The sequence below is a fragment of the Onychomys torridus genome, unplaced genomic scaffold, assembly GCF_903995425.1.
Source record: "Onychomys torridus unplaced genomic scaffold, mOncTor1.1, whole genome shotgun sequence".
In the NCBI taxonomy this organism is placed as follows: Eukaryota; Metazoa; Chordata; class Mammalia; order Rodentia; family Cricetidae; genus Onychomys; species Onychomys torridus.
The window spans coordinates 435,888-443,804 of record NW_023412870.1 but is presented as its reverse complement, the minus strand read 5'-3'; the positions used below and the strand labels follow the sequence as shown (position 1 = coordinate 443,804).

The 7,917-nt window shown below is 39.9% G+C and overlaps 1 pseudogene; it reads left to right on the top strand.

Annotated features, from left to right (window-relative positions):
* The first annotated feature begins 377 nt into the window (after positions 1-377).
* LOC118575920 lies at positions 378-1,121 on the top strand (annotated as a pseudogene).
* Positions 1,122-7,917: the final 6,796 nt, after the last annotated feature.

Here is a 7,917-nt window from a genome sequence, read left to right as displayed (position 1 = left end):
GAATTAGAAAATCAATTTTTGTGAATTTTTATTTGGACACAAATTTCTCTTTTTTTGTTTAATTGTAATGAGGGTTCAGTGATCTATCCTTATGATACAGAGGAAGAAATTAAGTATCCTGAGGGAGCTCTTATTTAAAGTGACTTATTTTGTAATTTAGTGTCATAAAAGAAATGGATCACCTGGTCAAGATTCTTCTTTACCCCACCAAAGCCACAACATTCGTTTTTTTATCACTGGAAAAACAGTACAAGATACAAAATAATGTGTTGTCTCTTGTCATTTTTCAAAACTAATCCTCTCCTTCTCCTTCCCCCCTTTCTCTCTCCCTCTCCTCTCTCTCTTTTCATTATTGCAAGTGAAACAAATTGAAGAGAATGGTAAAAATTAATACAACCCACCCTGAAGAGTTCATTCTTCTAGACTTTGCCAACCATCCTTGGCTAGAGCTCCATATCTTCATTATTCTTCTGGTAACATATCCCTTAGCTGTGATGGGTAGTTTTGTCATCATCCTAGTGTCCACCTTAGACTTCCATCTCCACAGACCCATGTATTTCTTCCTCACCCTCTCCTTTCTGGACATGTGCTACACCACAAGCATTGTGCCTCAGATGCTGTTTAACCTGGGAAGCTCCAGAAAGACCATCAGCTATGTGGGATGCGCACTTCGACTTTATGTATTTAGTACAATGGGGAGCACAGAGTGTCTTCTTCCAGCTATTATGTCTTTTGATTACTATGTAGCCATTTGCATACCTCTGCACTACTGCCTGATCATGAATCAGTGTGTATGCATTCTGTTAGTGTGCATCATGTGGCTCTGTGGAATTGCCTATGTGATCTCAGAAGCCACACTTACTTTACAGTTGCCACTATGTGGCATTAATACAGTGGATCACTTACTATGTGAGATTCCAATTCTGATAAAGACTGCGTGGAGAGAGAGAGAGAGAGAGAGAGAGAGAGAGAGAGAGAGAGAGAGAGAGAGAGAGAAGCTGGCACTTTCTGTGGCATTCATTTTTATATTAGTTGTTCCTTTATGCTTAGTACTTGCTTCCTATATTAGTATTTGACATGCTATACTTACAAGTAAGTCTTCTGGAATATATAAGAAGTAAAGAAAAAGTAGAGACAGAACTGAGACCGAAGATGATAGAAAGATCCTAATAGTGTGTATGTGGGGTTGTGTTTTCCCTCTCTAGCTGATGCCAGAGAGTTATGTTTAGTGCTCCCCCCCCACTGACCTCAAAAAATTAAATTTTATTCCCTTAGATAAAAAAGTCAAAGGTCTGCCAACTCCACAGTCTCCCCTTCAAGCCTCGTGAGCTGGAGGCTGATCCTCACAGCAGCAATAAAGTACACACAAGTCTGAAGGGTTGTGGTTCAGTATCACATCTCATGAGGAACACCCTACTGTAAAATAAGAAAAAGTCTGTTTGCACTAGACTTAGAGAGTGTGCTGGATTCTAGGAAAAGAATAACCCAGAAAGATAGCAAAAGTTTGGGAATGTGAAAACAATTTGGGATGTTTGGGGAAAAGGCCAACATGGTCATTTCCTGCCTCATCAGCCCTAATCTAGCAGGATGTGAGTGAGCAATCCATCTGAATTAGTCCCTGCACTGGGAAGGAAAACTGAGGCCTGAAATGCCCAGTCAGAGCTTCTTGGGAACAACCAAGGTAAAGAGGTTTGGTAATTATGTGTTGAAATGGTGACCCATCTCCACTCAAGGCTTCTATATCTTTAGATGAGGCCAGAGTCACACATATAGGAAGATGGCTGGACCAGGATGCTTGCGCCTGGGAAGGGAGTGGGGGAGAAGCAGATGTGGTGGGGTGCCCATCAAGTAGTTGATAGTTTAGGTGTGTTTTTAATCACAATTGTAAGGATTGTCTTGCTATGTAGCCCAGGCTAGCATCTCTTCTTGACCCTGATGCCACAACATTTTGAATGTTGGGATGATTTGCCTGCACCTGCACCATCAAACTCATTCTCAGGGACCACCTGGGTTATATGGTAAAGCACACATCACACTAGACCCATGAAAACCCCATTTCTCCAGCGAGATCTGAACACTCACTGAAAGGAAATGTGTCATCTATCCCCAAGACCATGTTCTCAGCACAAAGGAAATTTATTTTGCAATAAAAAATAAAATAAATTTGCAAATGGATGGAGAACAGGGAATATGAGACAAACACAGCCAATAGAGAATGAGGGAGAAAGGAAAGGGAACAAGAGAAGTGGGCAGGGTATTTGTCCTGGAGGGACAAAGGACTGCCTCTGGATAGAGACGAGACAGATGTGGCACATAGGAAAATGGTGGTTTATAAAAGTAAAATGGGAAACCTTGTGTTAGGATGTGGTGTTTAATTTTAATTGGGCGTGTTAATTGGATGAGCCAAAGGGGGCTTTAGATTGCTTGACTTCGGTACTTTGCATTTTGGTTTTTTCGAGACAGGGTTTCTCTGTGTAGTTTTGGTTCCTGTCCTAGATCTCACTCCTGTAGACCAGGCTGGCCTCAAACTCACAGAGATTCACCTGGCTCTGCCTCCCGAGTGTTGGGATTAAAGGCCATCAGATGCAGGACCCAGAGGCCCCTGACTGAGAACTAACCTGAATGCCCCCTCACTGATGTAGTAGGAATCTTAACAGGTTATTAATAAAATCAAACCCAAGGCCAGTTATTGGGGTGAATGCTGGAAGATCAGAGAAGCAGAACAAGCCACAGCTACCTCACCTCGCCAGTTCCTCAGCTGGTCTTATTTACTCATCCACATGAATCTCAGCTGAACTGTGCTGCTCCAAAGCCTGAATGTTTAACCAGCCAAATGCTTATAGTTTCTGGTCTTCACGCCTTATATATCTTTCTACTTTCTGCCATCATTTCCTGGGACTAAAGGCTGGATTTCTGTGATTAAAGGTGTGTGTCAGCATGCCTGGCTGTTTCTAATGTGGCCTTTAACTCAGAAATCCAGAGGTATTTCTGTCTCTGAAATGCTAGGATTAAAGGCGCGTGCTACCACTGCCTATCCTCATGTTTAATATTGTGGCCATCCTGTTCTCTGACCCCAGATAAGTTTATTAGCCTGCACAATATTTTTGGGAACACAATACCACACACTGAGGACTAGCTTTCATGGTAACAGAAGTCACAATGCAAACTTTCACAGGAAAGTAAGAACCAATAGTCCATTTGGAACCTGGGGCCTATGCAGGTACACTTTGCTCAGCCTGGGTGAAAGGAGGAGGGGACTGGACCTGCCTCAACTGAATCTACCAGGCTGAGATGAATCCCCAGGGGAGTCCTTGCCCTGGAGGAGATGGGAATGGGGGGTGGTCTGGGGGGAGGGCTGGGGGGCAGGAGGAGGTAGGACAGGGGAATCTGTGGCTGATATGTAAAAATAAATTAAATTATAAAGTAAAATTTTAAAATGCTAAAAAAAAAAGAAAAAGAAACAATAGTCCTACCTAGTTACGATACCTATGAACTACATAGCCTTAATGGTACAATAGTGTCTTGCACACTTTGGCAATAAACAACAGCTCTCTAATTGGACTCAAGACCTGATCAACAAGAGAGAAATAATGTTTGGGACTAGAAATCTATCCAACTAAACAGGGATAGTGACATAATGGATCTTAGAGAAGAAGCTCTAACCATTACTTCACTGGACCAGCATAATAATCCCTAACATTTAAAAAATTTGTCCTTCCACCAAAAGATAAGTGTAATCCTCACCTCCTATCAAGGAAATGTTTTTTTGCAACAAAGTGACACCATTATAGAAAATTATAACCAGTCAAAATGTAGAGTTGTCTATCTCAATCCCTCTACAACATAACTCCTACACCTAGGGCTTAGAGATCCTTGATGGAGAGAGGTTGGGTAGCTTATAAGAGCTAGAGGAACAGGAAATTGGCTGTGAGATTATGTCTCCAAGGAATATCAAAAGCTATACTCATGAAGTCTCACCAACATGACTGCCTAAACAGGAGCTAAACAAGGATAATCCCAACAGACATCCTGATGTGAATGAGGGGAAGCTCAGGAGGCTTCAACGCTACACAAAAAACCTATAGGCAACTAAGGAAACCTGTGAGCAGGGAAAATAGTCTTCCTTGGGGAAGAGCATACCAATTGGCTTTCCAACATCAAACAAGCCTAAAACATGTGTTCAAATAACATTATACAAACTGAGTACACACACACAATACAACAACAATAAAAAATAAAGCCATGAATTTGAAAGAGAACAAGGAGGGGTGGATAAAATGGGTGTGGGGGTTGAAGGGAGAAAATTGTGTAAGTAATTTGAGTTTTATTCAACCATAGAAAATAATAAAAGTATGTTATTTGAGAAAAAATGATGGAAATTGAGATCATCCTAAGTGAAGTAAATCAAGCTCAGAAAGATAAATAATGCATAATTTATCACATCTATAGAATCTGTATTTTGTGTGGTGTATATGTATGGGGAAAGCATACTTATTTATAAGAATGTGAGGGCACAGGGAGGCATGAACCATCCCCTATTGCTCTCCCCCTCATTCTATTCCAACACAGTCTCTCAGGGAGTCTGAAGCTCAGTTTCAGCTAGGCTGTCTAGTGAGTGAGCTCAGAATTCACCTTTCCCCTTCCCTTAATGCTGGGCCTCCAGGCATGCAAGACCACACCAGCTATTACATGAGTGTACGTATTTGAAATCAGAATTTCATTCATAGCATGTGCTCTTACATCTGAGCCATCTCCCTAGCATTAGATATTTTTAATACAATGTGAAAGGAGAAGGGGTACTATCTGAAAAATGAAAGATGATGAAGGGATATAAGTAGAGGGAATGTAATCAAAGCATGCTATATATATAAAAACATAATAATGAAAACTAATAATTTTGTATAATTGATATATACTAAAAAATAGGTAGGATGAAGTTGCTCAATGTTGTTGTGTTTAATATTTAATTTTAAAAGAGAGTAACAAGCCAGGCAGTGGTGGCATATTCCTTCAATCCCAGCATTCAGGAGGCAGAGGCAAGTGGATCTCTATGAGTTTGAGACTACCCTAGTCTAAAAAAATGAGTTCCAGGACAGCTAGGACTATTACACAGAGAAACCCAGTCTCAAAAAAACCAAAAAAGAAAAAGAAAGAAAGGAAGAAAGGAAGGAAGGAAGGAAAGAAGGAAGGAAGAAAAGACAAGTTGACAGAGAGAATGAAGAAAGAGGAGAGAAAGAAAGGAGAGGGGAAGGAAAAGGAGGAAAGGAAGAGACAGAGAGAAGAGGGAAGATTCTATTATCTGTCTTTGTAGCTTTTGCAAAGGAAATTGAGTCATTAGAGGGGATCCAAATCCAACGACTAATGTTCACATAAAAAGGGTAATTTAGACTCACATACAAATACAAGGGAAGACACAAAAGAAATTCATGTAGAAGGTAGTCCATTTATAACCCAAGCAAAGAACCCTGGAACAGACTGCTCATAATCTTCATGGGAGCCAGAATTGTTAACCCCCTCATTAAAGAATTCTAGTCTCCAGAACTGTGAGAACTTTCTGATGTTTAAGCCACCTACTATGTGGTGCTCCATTGCAGTAGTCTTAGAGAACTACTGTACTTAGAAAAAGCTGACCATGTAGCATTTCACCATATCCTATTTCGATTCCTTCTCTCCACTTCTCTAGTAGCCTTGAAAAACCAATGATCTGAGATTTTAGCAAAGCCAATAGCCTGGCAGCCACTAGAGGGAGGAAATAGGATTTGAATTCCACAATTTTTTTCTCTAAGGATTGTTAATGGATCTAAGAGTTTCTTAAGAGACCCTCTGGTCGTTTTTTCTGTACATTATAGTATATTGGATTGTATAGTTTGATGCAGTAAAATAATTGCAGGAAGTACATTACCAAAAATACTTAAGAGAAAAAAAAAACTAGTGATTGTCATTTAGAACTTTGAAAAAACTCTAACACATTTTAGAGAACAGAACAGCAAGTTTATGCATAGGAATGGGTGCAAGTCCAGGACTGTGAACATGCATGTAAACACTAAATTCTTACCTGTGGTGATGTTTTATTTGTGCTTTAATAAACAAAGTTTGCCTGGAGATCAGAGAGAATAGCAAGCCATTTTAAATAAACAAAGAAGTCAGGTAGCAGTAGCACATGCCCTTAACCCTATCACTTAGCAGGCAGGATCTCTATGTGTTCAAGGCCACACTAGAGAACAGAGCCGAGTGTGATGACATGTGCCTTTAATCCCAGTGTCAACCATAGAGTTCTGGATGTCTGTACAGACAGACAGAAAGTGACAGAGCTGTGTAGGAAGAGGAAGTGATGTAGCTGGGATAAGAGTGCCAATGAGAGGACAGAACAGAAAAGGCATATAAACGTGAGTATTCAGGAAGAAGCTCTCCTTGGAAGCTGCAGAGTTGGTGAGGTAGGATTGGCTGATGGCTTTCCCTATTTCCCTGATCTTTCCAAGGTTTTCATCCCTATATTTGGCTCTGTGTTTTTTATTTAATAACACAGTTTTAAAATTCATCTACATTTGGCATCCAAATAGTGGGGCAGGAATTCACAAAAAAAATCCACTTGCCTGTGGCCTTGCAGGCCCCAGCTTGACTGGAGCACACAGCCAGCATAGCACTCTGCTGGAGCTGCACGCTAATGGAGCTACACGTGGTCAGACTGCTTGTGGGCTTACAGAGCCCCTGGCTGAGGCCTAGTTGCAAGGCTCAGACTTAAGCACGTGGCCAGACTTTATCTTTTTTTCCCCTGGTGGGTGTGGGCTCTCTTTGGATTCCCTTCTCAGACTGCCACCACACTAGGTAGCTGCTTTGAAATTCCTCGGACTTCTACTGCTCTACACATTTGACAGATTTGGTAAGTCAATTCAGATAACTTAAAGGGTGAAATTAGTTAAAAGAGAATTTTTTTCCACATTAAAAAATGGGAAACACTTTTACTATGGAAAGAATTTGGTCTCTGTTTGATAGCACATTAGAGAGTCTGAAAATGGAACAATTAAATGAGAGGATAATTAATGTTGATGGGATGTATGTGACATCAATTATGAGTATTATTTGTTTGATCATTTTATTTTAGCATTAAGAAGGTTGGTCAATTTAAGTGCCAAGATAAAAGCTTTAGAAAAACCTGTTAAAATGAATCATAAAGAAATTCAGACCCAGAGAGGAGAACTTAAAGGAGAACCTAACACAGGTTTGACTTTAGAAAACATGTTAAAATGAATTATAGAGAAATTCTGACCTAGGCAGAAGAATTTAAAGGTGAAATTATTTCAGGATTGAATTATATTGTTACAGAGAGACAGCCTGTTTTCAAACAACCAAACTTAATCCAGTAACCTTACAGTAACTACCTGCTCTAGGGCACGTATAAGCTAATTGGACTCCAGTGGAAATGTTAGATTTAAGGAGATCTAAAGAAGCTATATTATCATATGGCATGCATTCTCCATTTGTAAAGCGACTAAGTTTGTTGCTATTTCATAACTGTAATTTTGATATTATTATGAGTTGTAATGTAAATATCTGATATGCAACCACTATGAAAAGATCATTCCACCTGAAAGAGTTTGTGACCCATAGGTTGAGGACTGCTGCAATCTAGACCAAGATCCTTTCCCTCTAGATCAGGCTCCTAGACTCAAGTGAGTTCAGGTACTTAAAACCTTTGTAATAATTTCTATATACATGTTTATCCATAGAACAGATCTCCTCAACTGATACCTTCTTTGAAAATTTTAACTCCATTAACCCTTCAGTTTAGCATCCAATTATCTTGGTCAAGCACAGTTATCAATAAAAATTTTCCTCTGTCTTTCATACTTAATTTTCATTGTTTTTTAATTGCCTTCAGTTTTTCATTATCCCAATCAGGGCACTGATACAGCCTAA